This window comes from Biomphalaria glabrata, chromosome 5 (genome assembly GCF_947242115.1).
Source record: "Biomphalaria glabrata chromosome 5, xgBioGlab47.1, whole genome shotgun sequence".
Lineage (NCBI taxonomy): Eukaryota > Metazoa > Mollusca > Gastropoda > Planorbidae > Biomphalaria > Biomphalaria glabrata.
In genome coordinates this window covers 49792504-49816541 of record NC_074715.1, presented here as the reverse complement: position 1 = coordinate 49816541, position 24038 = coordinate 49792504, and the positions used below count along the sequence as shown (strand labels likewise).

Sequence of the window (24038 nt, the reverse complement as noted above, 5' to 3'; positions counted from 1 at the left end):
TGTTAGATCAGAGGTTGCAGGCGCGGCTGAGGAAGAAAGATCAAGCAATTCTAACTTGGGTTCAGATAATTCCAGGGTCGGATTTAGGCTTGCTAAGGCCCTAAGCTTTTTGAAATATGGGGTCACTAGTAATTTATCATTTGCTCTTTTTGTCGAAATGATTGAAAATAAACATTGGAACATTTTTTTTAGGGATAAGCTAGCTGGGGCCCTAATCTATACGCTATGTGGCCGAAAGTTAAATCAAGCACTGGGTAAACGTCTCTCTAAGGGAGACTAGTTCTCTAGGTTATAAGAAATGTTTGACTCCCTGATGCTACGATGGCATGGAACACGTCCAGAAAATGCAAGAAAAAAATCCATATAATGCTGTGAAAAAGAATTCCGTTGTTATGCAAAACAATAGCAAGCGAAGGGAGGTAATCCATTACGAGAAAAGGGTGACCATCATTTCATTCAACTTCGTTAAGGTTGTAATCCAAGAGACTACACCTGTCACACGTAGACAAAGAAGTGTCAACTTTCATCCTCATGTTATTACATTGTAGTCATACTAAATTGAAATGCCATGACACTAACTCTCTACCAAAAATATCAGGAATCGGTTGAATGAAAGTCACAGATGACATACTCCAATTTTGGTTATCTGAATTATGGTGCAATGCACTATTGTACAGGCAATGCACTATTGAACAGGCAATGCACTATTGAACAGGCAATGCACTATTGAACAGGCAATGTACTATTGAACTATTGAACAGGAAATGCACTATTGAACAGGCAATGCACTATTGAACAGGCAATGCACTATTGAACAGGCAATGTACTATTCAACAGGCAATGTACTATTGAACAGGCAATGCACTAGTGAACAGGCAATGCACTATTGAACAGGCAATGTACTATTGAACAGGCAATGCACTATTGAACAGGCAATGTACTATTGAACAGGCAATGCACTATTGAACAGGCAATGTACTATTGAACAGGCAATGCACTATTGAACAGGCAATGTACTATTGAACAGGCAATGTACTATTCAACAGGCAATGCACTAGTGAACAGGCAATGCACTAGTGAACAGGCAATGCACTATTGAACAGGCAATGTACTATTGAACAGGCAATGTACTATTGAACAGGCAATGTACTATTGAACAGGCAATGCACTATTGAACAGGCAATGTACTATTGAACAGGCAATGCACTAGTGAACAGGCAATGCACTAGTGAACAGGCAATGCACTATTGAACAGGCAATGTACTATTGAACAGGCAATGTACTATTGAACAGGCAATGCACTAGTGAACAGGCAATGCACTAGTGAACAGGCAATGCACTATTGAACAGGCAATGTACTATTGAACAGGCAATGTACTATTGAACAGGCAATGTACTATTGAACAGGCAAGGCACTATTGAACAGGCAATGTACTATTGAACAGGCAATGCACTAGTGAACAGGCAATGCACTAGTGAACAGGCAATGCACTATTGAACAGGCAATGCACTATTGAACAGGCAATGTACTATTGAACAGGCAATGCACTAGTGAACAGGCAATGCACTATTGAACAGGCAATGCACTACTGAACAGGCAATGTACTATTGAACAGGCAATGTACTATTGAACAGGCAATGCACTAGTGAACAGGCAATGCACTATTGAACAGGCAATGCACTATTGAACAGGCAATGTACTATTGAACAGGCAATGCACTAGTGAACAGGCAATGCACTATTGAACAGGCAATGCACTATTGAACAGGCAATGTACTATTGAACAGGCAATGCACTAGTGAACAGGCAATGCACTATTGAACAGGCAATGTACTATTGAACAGGCAATGTACTATTGAAAAGGCAATGCACTAGTGAACAGGCAATGCACTAGTGAACAGGCAATGCACTATTGAACAGGCAATGTACTATTTAACAGGCAATGTACTATTGAACAGGCAATGCACTATTGAACAGGCAATGTACTATTGAACAGGCAATGTACTATTGAACAGGCAATGCACTAGTGAACAGGCAATGCACTAGTGAACAGGCAATGCACTATTGAACAGGCAATGTACTATTGAACAGGCAATGTACTATTGAACAGGCAATGCACTATTGAACAGGCAATGTACTATTGAACAGGCAATGTACTATTGAACAGGCAATGCACTAGTGAACAGGCAATGCACTATTGAACAGGCAATGCACTATTGAACAGGCAATGTACTATTGAACAGGCAATGCACTAGTGAACAGGCAATGCACTATTGAACAGGCAATGCACTACTGAACAGGCAATGTACTATTGAACAGGCAATGTACTAGTGAACAGGCAATGCACTAGTGAACAGGCAATGCACTAGTGAACAGTTGCACACATTTGCTTACAACGAAAAAAAAAACAACTTCAGATATAATGTCACGAAATAAAAGGATAGAAATAATAAACCCAACTTGAACATGTTGAAGCAAAGTAGACTGCAATATGTAACTGACTGTCTCTAATCTTAAGAAACGGAAGCCAAATTTAACTTTCTAAATAAGCACAAATTCTCCCATTGAGCTATTTTGGCTATTTTGTCAAAAAAATGAGAAATGATGTCGTACTTGTCGCTTGCCAGTTTGGCATGTGTCAAGTAGGCCAATACTTAAAGACAAAGCAGGTGCTAGGACCAGGAAGGTTAAAGGGAATCGCGTTTGCCAATTGAAAAACAAAAAGGTGAGTACTAGTGTATGTTGTTCTGCCTTCAACTCTACTGACCCAATGTTGGTTTCGCAAAAAACCAAACACAGAGACACGAACAGTGCCGTATTAAGACTTAAAAGGCCCTAAACTATTTGAGATATTATTTGTTAATGCTAAATGTTTCTTGTGGACCTTAAGTTTTAGCTTGTGTGGTCTATAGGTAAATCTGTCCCTTGTTAGACACCTTATTTATATAGGTTAGTTAGTTAGCGACGCACCATAGAAGACGCATATTGAACGGGACTAGTGACGTTTGGGATATGTTGGGTTAGAGACCGGAAAATCAGTTAGCGTTAGAACACTCCAGGGTAACGACGTGTTTAGTGACAGAGACTTCTACTGTGGCCTTTTTATCAGAATAAATCCATGTACAATTGTTCATCAGAGTCGACTACATCTCTTCACTAGTTAAAACAGGTGTTGTGTTATTTTGTCTGACTTGTTGGTCAACTACACGTAATACACCCGAACAATTACACCCACACGATTGCAGAGTAATTGGTTGACTTCAAGACAGCCTGAATAAGCAACATCACAGTGGCGACCCCGAACCTCGAAGCCGGACCCCTGATGAAGCCGAACATCGAACCGGACCTCGAAGCAGAACGTTTACTCAGGTGAGGGTCGTGCACTCGAAGTTATAAGATTTCATCGGAGTACGGCTGAACACAGCATCATCGCAGAGTGACTTTGTTCTAGATCTACATACAGTCGTCGCCTGTTTGATCGCACGTTCAACGAGCCGTTAACTCAGGGTGACCTTCGTCAGGACAGTAATCATCGCAACGTCTGGTCTACTTAACCAGTATATTATCAACGCCTGATCTTCATATGCTGAATCGACCTACAACCAGAGAAACCGTTCATTCATAACGGGTGAGAGATCGCTAGTGAACCTGTTGGACATATTTTTTCTTCGTCGTAGGAGCCACATTGAGTATCAAGTTTTACCTCACCAGTTCGAGAAGGACAGTTTGCCCGCTGTCAGAAGTATTGTGAGTACTACAAGTTTGGTAGCTAACTAAATCGCTCTGTCGTCTTACCCTTGGAGAGATTCTTGTGGAGCAGTTTGCTCATTGAACCGGTTGCTTACCACGTTTATAACGGTCACTGTGTTTAACCTTTGGAAGGTTAGTGAAGTAATCTTTATCAGTACTGAACATTGATATATCTAGTATTCGTCGGTCTAGACCATATCTAGACTTGTTAGCAGTGAAGTTGTGGAAACAGCTACATCCACTTAATTTCGTTGAAAACCGTTAGTCGTATAACGGAACGTCGTCGGAGGTGACCTTGGTTTCACCCAGTCTACATTGGACAGTTTGGTCTAGTGAAGCAACGAACAACAGCAAACTTCGTCGTACTACCAGAGAAGCAGCAGAAGCAGTGAACTATTTTAGAGAACCGTTATTCGTCAGCCCAGATCAAGTCATCGTCAAGAAAGTCGTTATTCGTCAGCCCAGATCAAGTCATCGTCAAGAAAGCCGTTATTCGTCAGCCCAGATCAAGTCATCGTCAAGAAATTCGTTATTCGTCAGTCGTCCAGATCAAGTTGCCGTCAAGAGACTGTTATTTGTCAGTAGTCGTCTACACAAGTCAAGTCATCGCCAGAAGAACCGTTAACCTATTCGTCAGTAACTGTGTACACAAAGTCGTCGGAACTACACATACGGTCATCAACAGTCGCCGAAGGAACTGAAACATTTTGCTGTGGCATATCAGGACATCTGTGGCATTACGTGGGATACTGGTAGCACCGGAGAACAGAGTCAGAACTGGAAGAGAGGCAGTGGAATTTGTTGTGATCTAGCATATTCGGGAGTCCGAACAAAGGGATCTTTCTTATCAAAAGCTAAGTGCCATTTTTCTTATTAGTATATGTTTAGATTGCCCTTAGAAATAGATTTTGTCTAAATTTGGTATGTTAGCCTGAGTAAAATCAGGTGGTGCTGAAGCCTTAAACCCGTTCGGGGTAAAGACATAATTTAGATGAAAAACTATATTATACCTTTAGGGTTGTAATTTGTTTTGTTTGTGTAAACGTCATATCCGTTGTTGCCTAGTTACTTCGTGACGTTATCATTGTGTGCCATATTGTCATATCCCAACCCATAGCGATAGCCTCATTTAATTATTCATTTGTTTATATTATTTTAAATTATTTATTTTTATTAATTTAATTAGATCTGTATTTTTTTTTCACTTAATGATAGAAAGTGCGGGTAGGATTCTTTTACTGTGAATCAGACTAAAATAATTTTAGTTTGAGCGGTTAAAATCAAATATGATTTTGCCATGAGAATAATGCCGAAACTGGCTATGTAGTCAAACACTATCGTCTGGCTAAATTTAGATCTACAAATTGTACAACTCTTTGATACATTTGATTATCTAGACTCTAATTTGAAATATTATTAATTAAAAGATGAATGAAGGTAGTACATTCTAGATATATATATCTTGTTGAAGATATATTTGACATTGTATACATATATTTGTTTCATATGGTTGAATAGAACCATAATCTACTCTAGATCTAGACTCTAGACAGTCTTTGAATTTACTCTAAACACTTCACTGTAACTTCAGTCATACCAGGTTTTAAAAGTGATCATAGTTATTCATACTAGATCTAATAGTCACAGTGCTCTTGATAACTATAGATCGGAATGGTATTATTATATATACTATAATATACTAGATTTAAATTTGGGTGATACTAGATCTAATATACAGATTTGAATATAACTCAGACTAGACTTACTCATTCACTAAATCTATAGATAGAGACATAACACTTAAAACTTGTATAAAAGTGTATAAAAAACTTAAATATAAAATAAGTTTAAAGTATAGCCATAACCAATATAGGCTAAGTAAAAATATATATAAAATATAAAACACAATGGCTACATCATCATATGTGGACCTTAAGGAGATTAAGGAAACAGCTATGCAGGATGGAAAGGCCATGGAGTTAAAAGGAAAAGACTTAGCAGCTTATGTACAGCAAGTTGTGAGGGAAGAAATGGAACGGCAAGATAAAATAATAAGAAGGGAAAAAGAAGAGATAGAAAGACAAGAAAGAATCAGAAAAGAAGAACAAGAAAGGCAAGACAAAGAGAGAGAAAAAATTAGAGAACATGAAGCTAAAATGGAGAAGATGAGATTGGATGCAGCACAAGCCAGAGCTCAAACTGAACAAGGAAATAACACAAATAACTCAAATAGTACCACACAAAGAGACAACCCTAATTCGCAAACATGGCTAAAAAGAAAAATACAAAGTTTTGATGAACAGAAGGATGACATTGGTGATTTCCTGAAAAGATATGAGGCAAAAATGTCTACATTTAATATGCCTGAAGAAGAATGGTCTGAAATACTGATAGACTTTGTTCATGGTCAAGCTCTAACAATATGCCAAAATCATGACCATCATATTGATGATAGCTATCAGGTTTTAAAAAGAGAGTTATTGAATGCATACGGTCATAATGCTACAACTTTTAGAAAGAAATATTTTGACAATATACCATCATTAGGAATAGAACCCCAAACTACTATTAATATGGAAAAGGATTTTTTCAATAAGTGGGTAAAATTAGAAAAAGTGACAAACTCTTATGAGGGATTAAAAAATTTTATTCTAGTGGACAATTTTGTAAATAAATGTGATCCTCAATTACAATCTTTTATTAGAGAAAGAAATCCAAAAACTATAGATGAAATAACAGAGATAATGAGGGTATACAAAAATGCCTATCCAAACAAACCATTTTCTGATAGAGATAAGAGCAAAGTAGATTTAATAGGATACACCAAAGAAAATGTTGATAGAAGTAGAAATAGAAACAGATCAAGTAGTGGAAATAGAAAATATAATGAAATAACCTGTTTTAAATGTCGAGGAAAAGGTCATATAGCAGCTAACTGTAGAAGAGGGAATAGTAGGTCTGGAAGTAGAAATAGATACAATGAACAAAATAACAGTAGATATAGGAGTAGAGATAGGAATGACAGGGGAAATTATAGAAATAGGAGTTACAGTAGGGAATACAAAAATAAAGGTACAGATAGGGTATATTTCATGGAAAGAAATAGGAACAATTTTGCAGTGTACCCAGGGTTTGTAGATAGAATTCCGGTGGAATTAATTAGGGATTCAGGTTGTAACACTTTGGCAGTAAAAACTAAATTTGTCAAACCTCATTGGTATAAAGGGTTTACTAAGAAAGTAGAACTAGCAGATGGCACTGTAAGGGAATTTAAAGCTATAAGGGTGTATATTGAAACTCCATTTTTCACTGGTTATTGTAATGGCATTGCAATACCAGAAATGAGATATGATATGTTGGTAGGAAACATAAAAGGAGTTAAAGAATGTTCTAGAAAAGAATTAGAAGACTGGCAAAACAAATACAAAAACATAAGACAAAATTATGAAAACATAGAAACACAAAATATAACAAGTATGATAATAACAAGATCAATGGATAAACAAGATAAGAAACAGGAAAATACAATAAATGTAATAAGTAATGATGAAGAAAAAGAAACCAGTAATGTAATACAAATAGAAAATACAGATATTAAGGAAAGAGAGATAGAAAATGAAACACAAAATAGTCTTGAAACACAAATATCTCAAAGTGAAAAAGAAACAACACCCACATTTGCATTAGAACAAATGAATGACAATATTATTGGGAAAATTTATTCAAGAATATCAGATAAAAACAATAATAATCCAATGGAGAAATTTTGTATAGAGAATAAAATATTGTTTAGACAAACAAGTAATGATAACAAGAAAATAAAACAACTTGTCTTACCACAGAAATATTGGAAAGATGTTTTAATCATGACACATGATAATAATTTAGCAGCACATAGGGGAGTAAAGAAATGTTATAGGAATTTGTCAAAACAAGTATTTTGGCCCAAAATGAAAGCAACAATAAACAAATACATAAACTCATGTGACATATGTCAAAAGAGATCTAACAAAAGCTTAGTGAATAAAGCACCTATTCAAGAAATGGATGAACCTACAGCACCATTTCAGAAAGTATCTATTGATTTAATAGGACCTTTAATTCAAACTGAAAATAATAACAAATACATTCTAACAGTAATAGACATGTTTAGTAGATACCCAGAGGCAATCCCATTATCAAATACAAGTGCAGAGAATATCATTAATGCATAACTCAAAAAGTAATTACAAGACATGGTATACCTAAAATTATATTGAGTGATCAGGGATCTCAGTTTAAGTCAGAACAATTTAAGAAATGGACTAAACAATACAATATACAACACATATACTCTTCGGTTTACCACCCAGAGAGTAACGGTTTATGTGAACGATATGGTGGTTCATTAAAAAGATCACTAACAAAGATAATTCAGAATAATCAGAACAAGTGGGATCATTACATTAATTATGTACTATTTGCTCATAGAAACAACATCCATGAAGCAACACAATTTTCACCATATGAAGTAATACATGGAAGAAAACCTAGAGATGAATTAGATGTTTTTAAAGAAAATCTAATAGACAATGAGAATAAACTAAATAATGACAGTGAAACAACAATCACAACAGAATTGAAAGAGATATGGACTCAAGCATATAACAACAATAAGAAGTACAAACAAAGTGCTCATGAGAATATAAATAAGAAAAGGCAATTGAAAACACTAGAAGTAGGAAACAATGTATTAATATTGATAAATGACCTGAAAAATAAAATTGGTAAACAATGGAAAGGTCCATTTAAAGTGATAAAACAAATTAATGATGTGAATTATCAAATTGAAATAAATGGGAAAATTAAAACATATCACATAAATAATTTGAAACTGTATCATGATAGAGAAGATGAGTTGATACAGAACATTCAGGAGGAAATAGAAAATAAACTTTCAGAAAGAGAAGAATGCTTAATGATAATAACAAATGAAAATTATAATGAAAATGATATTAAGGAAATACCTGTAATAGAAACAAAAGAGAATCAAACTTGGCAAAAGATTAATCTTAATAATTTAACTAAGGAAAAGTCAAAAGATATAACTAAAATAATACAGGAATACAAAGAAATTTTTTCCAGCATACCAGGAAAAACTAATATTATTAAACATGACATTAAAGTAACAGATCCAAAACCTATCAAGCTTAAGCCATATAGAATACCACTACATTTACAAGACAAAGTAAAGAAAGAAATAGACAATTTACTAGAATCAGGTATAATTGAGCCATCAACATCTCCTTATGCTTCACCAATTGTGATAGCCAAAAAGAAGAATGGAGATATAAGGTTATGTATTGATTATAGGAAACTTAACAACATCACAGAATTTGACCCATATCCAATGCCAAATATAGAGGATATTTTACATAAATTAAATGGAGCAAAATTTTTTACTAAACTGGATTTAACTAAAGGTTATTGGCAAATACCTTTAACAGAAAATGCAAAACCTTACACAGCATTTGTAACACCATATGGTATTTTTCAATGGAATTATATGAGTTTTGGATTAGTAAATGCACCTGCCACATTTAATAGAATGATGAACATGATAATTGGAAACAAAGAAAATGTTATTTGCTATTTAGATGACATATGTATTTTTAATAATAGTTGGGAGGAACATTTGGTAGATGTAAAAGAAGTGTTCAAAATAATAAAAGAAAGTGGACTTACAATTCAAGCAGAAAAAGTAGAAATAGGATTGGAGGAAATAATTTTCTTAGGACATAAAGTAAATAACAACATGATTAGCCCTATTGAAGATAACATAAAGAAAGTACTTAATATTGAAATACCTACAACAAAAAGACAAATTAAAAGCATATTGGGAATAGTAAATTATTACAGAAAGTTTATAAAGAACTTAGCAGAAATAGTGAATCCATTAAATGACTTACTTAGAAAAGGAAAACCTCAAAAAGTAGTTTGTAATGAGGAATGTGTGAAAGCTATTGACAGAATTAAAGAGGTTTTTGGTCATGAATTAATATTAAGACTACCTGATAAAGACAAAATATTTTATGTCACAACTGATGCATCTGGTAATGCTATTGGTGGTTGTTTAATGCAGAACTATGATAACTTACATCCTATATTATATGTAAGCAGAAAATTGTCAGAGGCAGAAAAAAAATATAGTGTCATTGAAAGAGAAGCCTTAGCTGTAATATGGGTAATTACTAAGCTAGAGAGCTATTTAATAGGAAGGAAATTCATTTTATTAACTGATCATAAACCTATTCAGTATATACAGCAAAAGAGCATGAAAAACAGTCGTGTTTATAGATGGTTCTTAGCACTACAGGAATATAAATTTGAAGTGAAAGCTATTAGTGGATCTATGAATATTGTAGCTGATCTATTGTCTAGAATGACATTGAAGTGAAATAATTTTGTAAATAAACTATGATTATATTGAGTATGTAATATATATTAATATATTGACACCATTTATATGTTATGAAAAAGGGAGATAAGTAAATTTGATGTTAAGCATTTGAAAGTAAGTATGGATATTTTTTTTTTTTTGTGTGAATCATTTCATATATCATTGACGAAAGTTAGTTCTATGGAAAAGGGTGAGTATAAAAGAAAAATGGACAAAAGCGTATAAAAGGGTGGTAAGAAAAAAAATTTATTGAATATGTAAATAAAGTCTATAATTGTTTTTTGAAATGTTGTATTTTATCAGATTACTGCCAGTGAAGAACATTTCAAATGTATGACGTGCCCATAAGATGCCACATTTTCCTCCATGATGAACTGTGTACTAATGAAGATGATTTTGGAATGTTATGAACATTGACATTGAATATGAAGAACTGTCAAGTCAAGATGAAAAGGTCAAGATGAAGAAGTCAAGATGAAGATGTCAAGATGAAGATGTCAAGATTTTATGTTTGTGGTTTTCCCCTTAAATTGAAAATGCCCTTGTAAGACTTGACAGTAGTGGAAAAATATTGACATATTTTTTTTTCAAGGGGGGGAGGAATCTGTTAGACACCTTATTTATATAGGTTAGTTATTTAGCGACGCACCATAGAAGACGCATATTGAACGGGACTAGTGACGTTTGGGATATGTTGGGTTAGAGACCGGAAAATCAGTTAGCGTTAGAACACTCCAGGGTAACGACGTGTTTAGTGACAGAGACTTCTACTGTGGCCTTTTTATCAGAATAAATCCATGTACAATTGTTCATCAGAGTCGACTACATCTCTTCACTAGTTAAAACAGGTGTTGTGTTATTTTGTCTGACTTGTTGGTCAACTACACGTAATACACCCGAACAATTACACCCACACGATTGCAGAGTAATTGGTTGACTTCAAGACAGCCTCAATAAGCAACATCACACCCTGCACGAACTTTTACAATAAACGCTGATTGTTATACCTGCTTCTACATTTTTCAAATGATTAGTAAGTGAATATAAGAGATAGGAAGAATATGATCGTATTGTAGATAGCGCCTCTGAGGCAGACATTTAGTTTTTTTTTTTTTGGTTGTTGTTTTATAGATGTAAACTCCTCCTGCCTATCTGGTCCCGGGTGGCATCCATTTGGTACCCACCATCTACCTATATATCCAATTAAGTAACAGCACGAATAGAGATCACACCTAGGTAGCAGAAGTACAGATCCGCTTTCAGACCTTGCGATCTATGGGTTCAGAGGATGTAAAGATCACCAGCTTCTATGGTCGACGGTTCAAGGAGTGGCCAGCACAACGACCAACTGCCTTTAGTTCCCCCACATATGTCAGGTGCCCATTAGAGTTGGGTGGAGCGCCCCAAAAATCCTGAAATTCAAAATCCCAGTCTTCACCAGGATTCAAACGCAAGACCCCTCGTTTTAGAAGCCACGCGCTTTTACCACTCAGCGTCCGCGCCACCACACTTTTCTACAAAGACGTATATTATTATCATTACTTTAACTACAGCGCAGGGCTGGATTCACGACAGTGCAAGACTGATCAGCCACCAAGGGCCTCCAACATTTTCAAAAATATTTATTTTCATAGAATTTGCATATTTGATAAAAATATTAAAAGTATTACCCACCGACTTCGCCCGTTGATTTGTTCCCTTGCTATATGTTGTTTATTTGGCAATGGACACATCCCATTTTTCTTACTTGTACCAATATAATGACAGTGATTTGGAGGACCCGGGTGGCTTGACATTTTTAAGGACCCCTGCATTTTTGAAACTCTACATCATGACATGAGATATTGTACTTAGTAAATAGATAACTATAAATTCAAATTGGTACAATAAATAAATAAAATTTACAAAAAATAATCATTAAGACTCTTTTGATGAACTAGCCAGACATTTTTAATGAATAATACAGATCTCAATTCTAGGATCACTTTTCTCCACCCCTACCCACAACTCTCCCCCCCCCCTAACAAAAAGCATTTAATAATTAATATTATTGGATTTATATTAAAGCTTGCAGAGGGGAAAAAATTCCAGCCCAGGCCTCGACTTTCTAAAATCTGGCACTGCTAAGCGTGTGGTACAATATAAACATTTTCTGAAAGCTTGTTTGTATGTGTGAAATTCAAGAACTTTTTAAGAAGAAAAATACTTTCTGAGCAGGACAAAATAAAAAAAAAAGAAATCATTTCTTCATAGTCTTCATCAATCTGTGTCTCTTCTAGTTAAACCTTTGTTTCGTTATTTTGTTTTGTTATATTCTGTTCCATGTTTTTAAAAAATTACAAGTACTAAGCCTCGAGCATTGTTTTTCACATGATCGTATGCTCTTTCAATGTTCATCATTTCCAGGTGAAGGTTTACATTCTCCGCGCGTCTAGACACGAAATTCCTTATGGCTATTGGCACCGCTACAAAAGGAGATTTTTGGTAAATGCGATGAGGCGAGAAGACCACGTGACTTGAACCAGTGCAAAGTCATTGAGACCCCGGGGGGGGGGGGGGTTAAGACTTTTCTCAATACAAACTATTCCTCTTCTTTGGCTTTTGTTTTTAGTTTTCACGTTTTCACACAGGCGAGTGTTTGGATATGCTTCAGACATTGAAATACAGAACTCACTGTCTTCAACATTTTATTCTCATTGACAGGTCATCAATATATCCTAGATCCTCCTCAAGTCATCAATGTATCTAATTCCTGATCACGTTATCGATATATCCTATATCCTCGTCAGGTCGTCAATGTATCTAATTCCTGATCAAGTAATCAATGTATTCTAGATCCTTATCAAGTCATCAACGTATCCCTAGATCCTAATCAAGTCATCAATGTATCTCTAGTCATCAATGTATCCTTTATCCTCATGAAGTCATCAACGTATCCCTTGCCGCTGGGGTTCTATAGAATTTTGTTCATTGCACTTGTCGGGATTAAAAGAAAGCCCCAAAAGCCTTTTTCCTCAAGGGGCCGGTTTATGGCGGATATCCGCACGGCATCTGTGTACATAGAAGAAATCGACCTTGCCTCTAATTCCGAGAATCTTGGCATGCAAGCCCAATCGAGATGGCTTGGATCTCTCCCAAACAGAACAATTTATTCAACAGGCCGGTGGAGGGGCGCTTTCGTTGACCTAGAGTTTCAAGCGTGGGACTTAACTTTTACGACAATGAAGTATTGGATTAATATATTCCTAATCCTAGTAGAGTCATCCATTTATCCTAGATCACTGTCAGGTCCAGCAATGAATTCGAGATCCTGACATGTCGTTTGTTGAGCAGTGTTGTAATGAATCTTCTTTGACTAACATCTTCTAGTATGTAGAGGAAGTGAGACTTTAACTGTTTTGGGTTCAAGTCCCTGCGAAGATTGAGCATTAATTTCGGAATACTTATTGCGCGCTAAAACTTGTTTTAATATCTCTCCGTAATTATTTTCCATGTTCAGAAGGAATTATTAGTTTTTCCCATTTTGTATTTTACTAGTCTGTTAGGGTTAAACTTCAATAATAGTTTTCTTTTAATCAGAAAATGTTATAATTGGTATGCCCTTTTTATATAACACAAATTCAAGTTTAGAAACCCGAAAATTAAGTTAAAGTTATGGGTCAAATCAACGATGGTATCGTCAATCAGGAGAGAAAGAGTTAAAAGCTTAAAAGGCGCTGACAAGAAATGCTGCCTCGTCTGTTTTATGCGCTCTGGGCTGTCTTATCTTATATAATACAGACGTTACTTCCAAAAAAGAAGATGATTACGTCCTACGCGTTATGCATCTAGACATGCATATTAACCAATGACTTAAATTCTGCTAAGTCAGTGGTTTTTTCTGGCTGGCTCAGGCAACCCACTCCATGCTCTAATACCACTTGGGAAGAAAGAGCATTTGTACAAATTTGTCCTAGCATATGGAACGAGGAATGTGCCTTTATCTTTGTGTCTTTCTGAGTCGCAAAGGTGCGGAGTTCAAACCCTGCCACAGCTATTTACCACCATCCTACGCAAGACAGCAGGGTTTCTGTCCAGGGCTTTTGCAAGAGAGGATTTGAGCCTCTCAAGCCTTTACTCAAATGGAGCTTTATGATGATGATGATGATCACTGTTCTTTGGGAAGTTTGGGCTAGTTTGGAATATACGTCCGAAAAATATCAAATAAAAACAAACACACAAACAAACAAACAAAAAAACACACAAACAAACAAAAACAAACAAACAAGACTCACATCCATCAGGTAGATGGATAGATAAGTTTATACCTTTTACCTACCTTCCAAGAATAATGGGGTTTTACACTTTGGGCGTTACTGTAGCACAAGCTGGCGCCAGTAATTTGAACTAATTATGTACATTTGTCTAAATGCATGCCTGTTTATAGTCCATTAGCTAGCACTCATTACACTGCAACATGTCTTAGTTATATAGGTTAGTGATTTAGAACAGAAAGGTTTGTTTTCGTTCCCTTGTTGGTAATCATACAAGTTGAGAGTAACTTGAACATAAGTATTATAGAGTTAGTGTATTGGGGGGGGGGGGTTGAGCCAGGTAAAAAAATTGCATACGTCATTTTTTTTAGAAGGTCATAACTCATAAAAATATTTAGAAAAGAAGTTTCTATGTTTCTAGAAAATAAGGTTTAAAAAGTATAAATTTGGAAAAAGCGAGTTATCGGGGCCCTTGCGTTGTAACAAGTTTTTAAGCAGTTGCTGGTTTACAAGTTACACAGAGAACGTTCAGTTGAATCAGTACCAAGTTATACAAGTATGAAGTTGTATCAGTACAAAGTTATACAAGTTTGAAGTTGTATCAGTACAAAGTTATACAAGTATGAAGTAGTATCAGTACAAAGTTGTATAAGTATCAAGTTGAATCAGTAAAAAGTTATATAAGTATTAAGTTGTATCAGTACCAAGTTATACAAGTATGAAGTTGTATCAGTACAAAGTTGTATAAGTATCAAGTTGAATCAGTACAAAGTTATATAAGTATGAAGTTGAATCAGTACCAAGTTATATAAGTATTAAGTTGTATCAGTACAAAGTTGTATAAGTATCAAGTCGTATCAGAAGAAAGTTGTATAAGTATCAAGTCGTATCAGAAGAAAGTTGTATAAGTATCAAGTCGTATCAGAAGAAAGTTGTATAAGTATCAAGTCGTATCAGAAGAAAGTTGTATAAGTATCAAGTCGTATCAGAAGAAAGTTGTATAAGTATCAAGTCGTATCAGAAGAAAGTTGTATAAGTATCAAGTCGTATCAGAAGAAAGTTGTATAAGTATCAAGTCGTATCAGAAGAAAGTTGTATAAGTATCAAGTCGTATCAGAAGAAAGTTGTATAAGTATCAAGTCGTATCAGAAGAAAGTTGTATAAGTATCAAGTCGTATCAGAAGAAAGTTGTATAAGTATCAAGTCGTATCAGAAGAAAGTTGTATAAGTATCAAGTCGTATCAGAAGAAAGTTGTATAAGTATCAAGTCGTATCAGAAGAAAGTTGTATAAGTATCAAGTCGTATCAGAAGAAAGTTGTATAAGTATCAAGTCGTATCAGAAGAAAGTTGTATAAGTATCAAGTCGTATCAGAAGAAAGTTGTATAAGTATCAAGTCGTATCAGAAGAAAGTTGTATAAGTATCAAGTCGTATCAGAAGAAAGTTGTATAAGTATCAAGTCGTATCAGAAGAAAGTTGTATAAGTATCAAGTCGTATCAGAAGAAAGTTGTATAAGTATCAAGTCGTATCAGAAGAAAGTTGTATAAGTATCAAGTCGTATCAGAAGAAAGTTGTATAAGTATCAAGTTGTATCAGAAGAAAGTTGTATAAGTATCAAGTCGTATCAGAAGAAAGTTGTATAAGTATCAAGTTGTATCAGAAGAAAGTTGTATAAGTATCAAGTCGTATCAGAAGAAAGTTGTATAAGTATCAAGTCGTATCAGAAGAAAGTTGTATAAGTATCAAGTCGTATCAGAAGAAAGTTGTATAAGTATCAAGTCGTATCAGAAGAAAGTTGTATAAGTATCAAGTTGTATCAGAAGAAAGCTGTACAATGCATTGTATGAATTTATGAGTTAGAAGTTTATTAAAGAGGAAAGAGAAGAAAAAACCCACAAAAGTTTCTTCAGTGTGTCTTATATTAGGATTAAGTGTTTTTTTACAACTTAGCCAAAGGACAACGCCTGCTCTATTTATGAACTTGACCAACAAAAAACATAAACACAATAGCGGCTCTCTCAAAGCTGTTGTTCTGATGATTTCTGTTGTCTTGAGTGCCAACATTTCTGGATGAATTATGTTCATGATTTTTAAATATATAATTTACTTTCCTTTTGTTTTTATATATCTATAACGGCACAAAACAGAATCACTTGCTTGGGCGAATAATTACTTGGTACTACTAGCGGTATTTACAACTGTTTTATTTTAAAATAACAAATCTGAAATGAGTATCAAAAAAACTAAATACAGAAAAGAAACTTAATATTAATTTTTTAATTTAGAAACAAAAAAATTCAAAGAATTAAATGTATTAAATTACTTACATTCATTTCACATTTTGATATGAAGAAAATTACGTTGTAATGTACCGTCGTTTGTAAAATGCCAATTTGAATGACCAAGGTTTGAATCCAGTGCTGAGCACATACAAATTCACGTGAGCTGATTGGATCATTTCTCATGTCGTTGGATAATGACTCCGTTAGTATTGGACAGTCACGATACGGAAATGTTATTGAGTCAGACGGCGAGGCAAAAATCAAAGCGGTCGCCCGCTAAAACGACGTCAGTGCAGAAGACGGCCGTGAGTAACGGTCTTTTCAAAGCATGAGCATATTTTTCCCGCGCTCGCTCGTTGAATTCTGACTTTTTAATACAAGAGTTGTGTTTTCTTAGATTACAATGTCAAAGTTACCTCACCCTAATCTGTCTAATATCTTAGCAACACTAATACAGTCACCTTCAGGCCTACCAAATATCCAGGGGCAGGTCTAGACTAGAGTAGTGGTTCTCTAACTGTGGTCCGCGGAGCCCCAGGGTTTCGTAAGACGACCGTTATGGGTCCGCAGAAATTTGAAAATTATATACGATTAAAATAACTTCTTCGCTAAAAGCCAATTTATCCGGCCGGACAATTTTAATGATAATCAAATCGCCTTTCACAGCTGTTTTGTATGCCATTTAGTACTCTTCTTTGACGAAATAATTTATATACTATGCATTAATGTTACTTTTTTTCACTTAGGGGTCCGTGGACAAGTTTTGAATATGTAAAGGGGTCCCCGAGTCAAAAAAAATATGTGAGAACCTCTGGTCTAGAAGCTTTAAGGAGAGGGACTTTGCCAACACGCCCGGGGGTCCACCTGTGAGATTCTCTGGTGGACCTCACATAAACAAATGAAGATCAAGAATAGATTTGGACTTTGAGAATGTGAGGTCCTATGAAGCAATGTGTGATTGAAATAGTTATATCCCAGTAATGAATGTGTGAATGAGGAGATAAAAGGCTATTAACAGCCAAGGATAGACGCATCAAACAACACAAAGACAACGAGATTTCTGAACTAAATTGGTTTTTAAACCATGAGGTTGTTTTAAAGCTGAATACTTAAAAGAACCATTATGACTTTATTGATAGCATGATCAAACAATTGGAAACGCCACGGGCGTTAAAATGAGATTGATAAGTTACAAATTTAGTACAGTAAGGATAGTCCTACAGAAACAGCAATAAGTTATTAGTAACATTATATTAGTATAAAGGTGTCCAACTTCTCCTTGCCTGACATGAATATTTTATTTCTAGGTTTATTATTGGAATAGTGCTGTCAGCAGCCGACGCCTTGGCTGGCTTGGCCACGTTCATACAATGCCATAAGGTCGACTTTCACAAGACATTCTGTTTGGCGATCCAGCAGAAGGCAGGAGAGTCGCTGGTCGCCCACCTTTACGGTATACGGATGTATGCAAACGCGACATGAAGATCTTCAAAATCGACACTAGCAGCTGGGAAAAAGTGGCACTGGACAGATCCACATGGAGAGAGAGAGCATAAAGGAAGGGTCTCGGATTGCAGATGCCATACACAACAGAAGCAGAAAGAAGGGTGAAAATGCAACGGCGCCTGGTGATTACATATGCCCAACCTGTGACCGCAGCTGTGTATCAAGGATTGGCCTCTTTAGTCACACAAAAAGTTTCAAAGGGAAGATACAATCTCTCCAGATGCAAAATGCCTCTGAGTTAATTAAATAATAAATTGTGACATTGAAACTATAGTCAATGTCTCTGTATTGTCTTTGTATAAGAGAAATAGGTTGTTCTTTTAGTTTTGATGTTATCTTAAATGTACACATGTAAACGAACCTGAGTGAGATAACCCACTTTGTTACTTAACAAGAAAACTTGAGGTCGATTCCTGACTTGAGCTGGTCGCCTAAAGGAACTACAAATAACATTCCCCAGACAGAGGCGTAGTGAGCAAAGCGTGCGCCCGGGGCAAGGTACCTTATTGTCGCCCTCTCTACTTTTCATGAAAATCACTGCGTGTGGCGCCTCCCCCCCCCCCATGAAGGTAACGCGCGGGGCATCGTGCCCCCTTGACCCCTCTCACTACGCCTCCTATCACAGACACCACTTTCTTCCCCACAGATTGGACCATACCGTACTAAGCATGTTATAAGCATGAGAGATATACTATATTAAAGCAATAGAAAAAATGCAGACTTCAGTTTCATGTTAACAATCCTACATACAAACATCAAAATTCAGCAACCCCCTAAAAAAAACACAATCATTAAAGGCAGTTCAGATAAAGACTTCAATGTCACAGCCATGTCAACAATCCCTGTATAGACATCAAAGAAAAGACGCTCCTTTAAATTATGCAGACCTGTCCGCCCCCTCCCCTTTCCTCTCTAGCTCCTGTCTAGATCTCCTATCAGACCTAGTCGGAAAGAGTAACAGGGTTGTCGGTTTTTTTTATTTTTGTGTCACAAAAATGTCACAGTTACGGGCAGTATTATTTCCGGTTGTCACAAAATTAGATTTTTTTTTGTCAAGGATGCGCGACTTGCTCATTAAATAGATCTTGGTTTGTCTTGAAGGTCAGGGAAACACGCCAGCGACACATTATTAGTGACAGCAGACGAGCAGGTCTGTTCACAGCAAGGCTTTTCTTTTTAAAAGAAGAATTCTTATCTGTCAAGAAATAATTGTGCCCTCTACATTTTCAAATGAGCTGAATTCTGTTTGACTGTTGGGCAATAAAGGTCATCTACCAACTTGGGGAACCAGAGGTTATCTGCCAACCTTGGGGCACCATAGGTCATCTGCCAACCTTATAGATAGATAGATAGATAGATAGATAGATAGATAGATAGATAGATAGATAGATAAGATAGATAGATAGATAAATAGATACATAGATACATAGAGAGATAGATAAATTAGGTAGATAGATAGATAGATAGATAGATAGATAGATAGATAGATAGATAGATAGATAGATAGATAGATAGATAGTAAAATAAAGTAAACTTCGCCTTTATGACCTTGCGTTCTATGGGGCAGATAATGTTAAAGTCATCTGTTTCTGTGGCCTAAGGTTAACGAGGGTGTCATGTGGACAGCGCAACGACCAACCGCCTTTACTTTTCTCTAACTAATGTTATGTACCCATAAGAGCTGAGTGGACTCACAGGCGCCCTAATGATCCTGAAATTGAAAAGAGCAGTCTTCATCAGGATTCGGACCAGAGACCCCTTGGTTCGGAAGCCAAGCACTTTACCACTCAGCAGCCGCGCATCCAGATAGATAGATATTCTTTACTTAAGAACTAGATTTTTTTTTAAATTTCAAAAGATAAAGAAATTCCGTTCACAAAAAAACACACACACACACACAACACAACTCTATCCTCTTGGCCGGGACTGGAAGCCTTTGTCCGAGAACTCCACCGAATGTCTGTGTGATTGTTGTGAATTTAAAGCTTGTTTCGGGGCTGTCCATAAATAAAACCAAAAGTCAAATTTATGTAATTATATTGGCAGTAACCGTTTCAGACATAGTGTCCCCACGTCCATTGATTTCTGTTGTCTGACATAACTGTACTGACATCAGTTATTTTAAAATAAATGAAATAATAATAAAATCTTGACGAAGACCAAAGCAATCATCTAAAGGGGGATAATCTCGAAATTGGATTTTAAATTACTTGACTTACAGAACTGACCAATCATGTGGCAGCATTGAAAATGAGCGTTCTTCACCTATGAAATTGCTTACTCTATTATTTCATTATAAGGTAATGAGGCAAATCTTAATGTAGCATATATTCTCTCTGTGTTTCGGTATCTAGTATATAAAGTAGAATGTAAGGAGTATGTATGAATTTATGTTAGCCGTTGGACCAATTTTGATAAAACTTGGTATAAATGCTCATTAGATCATGGCAGAGATCGTGTTGTATATTTAATGTCCCACCCACAACCGGAAGGTCCTAAAAAAATAGACAAAAAGTACCTAATGGTATCTCTGTTAAAGAATGAAACTTTCTAACAGATAGGGTAAACCCGTTTTCACAGTATTTTATATTTGATATGAATATGTCTGTTAAACTGGTTAACCCATTTTCACTCTCTGCTTTCATTTTCGGGGCACAATATTTTTTCTTAAAATGATAACGGAACATTCGCCATGTTTGACATGGATTTAAATTTAATCCACTAGATTAGTAATACCCAAACTGAAGCCTGCAGGCCTATGGTCATATCCGGCTAGTTTGTTATAATGACTCTGTATCATTTAATTAATAATTTTAAATGATAATTGCTTGGTTGTGAAAAGCTTTGTATAATGGTTTATGTTTCATGTGTTACTTATGAGTTGAAGATAGTCTACATAACTACATAACATAGTCCATAACTCCTGCAGGACTCCTTGAGATGACAGCCGTCAGGGCCAGTGGCATAAAACCAGGTACCCGTGGGCCAGGGTTCAGTCATACAACGTCAGGGGTTATTCCGGTAAGTTGAATGTGACTTGACCCAAATTGAGCCAACTGTAGGCGTATATAAAGTGAGAGTATATCTCAGAAAAATAAAAAATAAGAGACAATACATAAAGGACTCTAGACACATAAGACAGACAATAAATAAAGTACACAAGACACATAAGACAGACAATAAATAAAGTACACAAGACACATAAGACAGACAATAAATAAAGTACACAAGACACATAAGACAGACAATACATAAAGTACACAAGACACATAAGACAAACAATACAAAAGTACACAAGACACATAAGTCAGATGATGCATAAAGACATAAGACAGACAATAAATAAAGTACACAAGACACATAAGACAGACAATAAATAAAGTACACAAGACACATAAGACAGACAGTACATAAAGTACACAAGACACATAAGACAGACAATAAATAAAGTACACAAGACACATAAGACAGACAATAAATAAAGTACACAAGACACATAAGACATACAATAAATAAAGTACACAAGACACATAAGACAGACAGTACATAAAGTACACAAGACACATAAGACAGACAGTACATAAAGTACACAAGACACATAAGACAGACAGTACATAAAGTACACAAGAACGAGGTCCTCAAAGTTTGGTTTATTTGGGAAGTCAATGACATAGGTCAATCATATAACTTGCTAGGAATCCGAGTCACACGCTGAATCTTTACATATTCTGAATGTGTATTTTTACCTTTACATATCCCTTTGTCTGTTGGACCGTTGGGGCACCATACAAGATTCGACGAACGTCTTTCTCCATTCCTTTCGTCTCATTTGTCTTAGTTTGGCCCGTCTTTCTTTAAAGACGTCTTCACATCGCTTTCTCTGTCTGCCCCTTCTTCTTTTTCCTGGTACTGTTCCCTGGAGGAAGGTCTTTGCGATCCCCGAACATCTTGTAATACGGCCATGGATTTTTACGATAGTTAGCAGGTAATCATGGGGTCCAATCGCTGCAGTAATCCTGTCTCTAGTCTCTTTTCTTTTGGTCAAAGACAGTCACAAGTCTAGGAACAAGTAGATATTGTCCTAGCGAGCTGAGTAACAAATGGAAGTCCTGAAGACTTCTCGAGGCGCCATTGTCTTGACTGAGTGCTTTTCTTTAACTTCATTAGAAACAAAGTTTTTGAAGCGCCTTTGGTTAATTAAGTCGTTGTTTTATCCTACTCACTATAAAGTCAATTGTTATCTGAGGCTCGTTTTCCAATGAATCAAAACATTTCTAAAAAGCTTTGAAAGAAAGATTTATTGTCAAGCACTACAAACAGCGATGTCCTTGCAAACGCCGGTATGGACAGTATAGAGGGACCTTTTTATTGTCAGACAGTTACGCTTGGCGTATGCCAAAAGCAGTCTTTTTTTTTTGGTGAGCTGAAGGGTGGTCGACGTAACAGGGGCGCCCCACGGAAACGCTTTAACGACCAGCTTAGTCGCCAACTCGCTTTCACTGACTTAGAAGAGAGCGCTTGGTTGTATGCGGCTTCAGAACAAGACAGCTGGAGTTCACTCACTAAGACCGAGGGATACAACGTTGAGACCAAAAGAAAATCCGCTGCCGAGGACAGACGTAGACAGCGAAAAGAAAACTTAAATCGACCCCCGGTAGACGATGATTATGCCTGCGTTAGAGTTGCAATATATTGGGGTCACAGATGTGCCTCGTGGACTTTTGAAATGATGTACTCCACATTAGCCTCATTTATTGAATCTACAATATTTATCTACCCATGTCGACATTCAGGGAAACTACAGACTAAAAATTCACCATTTTCTCATACTATCAATGTTCGTATTATAACTAGTAAAAATATTCATTAATATTAAAGAATACAATAACAATGTAGGAAAACAAATACAAACATATTTTATCTACTAGAAAACTTTCACACTTTTTTATACAAATTTGTCATTATTATTAATATTATTTTTGAAAATCCAACACATTAGAAGTTAATGAAACTTTATACTGACAATCTAGGAGTTACCTTCCTTTATTAGATGACATACTACAGTAATAAAATAAACATGAATTTGATATTTTTGCTCTTTTGATGAGTGTACCAGAAAACTAATTTCAGTACAATAAATAGAAAATGGCTGAGTTAAATGATGTCAGAATTTAAAGAATTCATATCCGTACAACCAACAATTATTTTCACTTAAAAGAGCCCTTTAGCACATGTTTGTTGGTTGGTCGTGGGCCCGCGTGCGTTGAACACCTTCGCGCCATGGTTGCTACTCCGCTTGTCAGTGCTCGAAATCGTGGCCATCGAGGCAACAGTGATGGGCAAACTACGGCCAGCGGAAAGGTTTGATCCGATCCGCCACATATTTTACAATATTGAAATATTCACGTTTTTAATGGGAGTTGAAATGTTGAATATTGCAAATTTTATTTCTTTCATTTAAATACATTTATGATTGCAACTGCTGATTTGAACTTTGCCAAAGTGCAATAAACAAAATTTCGGTTTACGTTGAATGTTGTTTAAACAAGTGACTGACGAGTTTGTGTTGCTTGTTTGTTTTTTTTGTTAGTAAAACATTTCAACTCTTAAATGTCGAATACAACGTAGAGTTGATTCCGAACGTCGGTTTTTGGATGAGTCTCTCCATCTGTCGCCACGTCTGCTTGGCATCCTAATAGCGCAGCCATGTATCCCAAGACCTTCCCTTCTGCTCTTTCCTTAGGGGCTCGGTGTGTGGCTTTACGATGAATGCTGGCTTGCAAAGGGTTGTGATGGTCCTCGCAGGG

General features: G+C 36.0%; 1 protein-coding gene across 3 annotated transcripts in view; it reads right to left on the bottom strand.

The window, feature by feature from the left end:
• LOC106076951 (QRFP-like peptide receptor) overlaps positions 1-24038 on the bottom strand; it is a 170241-nt gene that overhangs the window by 104278 nt on the left and 41925 nt on the right. The window contains exon 1 of one of the 3 annotated variants that reach the window (XM_056029556.1): positions 16771-17084. The exons of the other annotated variants lie outside the window; for them this stretch is intronic. The gene's annotated coding sequence lies outside the window, so the exon portion shown is untranslated. Of the gene's footprint in view, positions 1-16770; positions 17085-24038 lie in introns of those variants that run through there. 3 annotated transcript variants of the gene reach the window in all.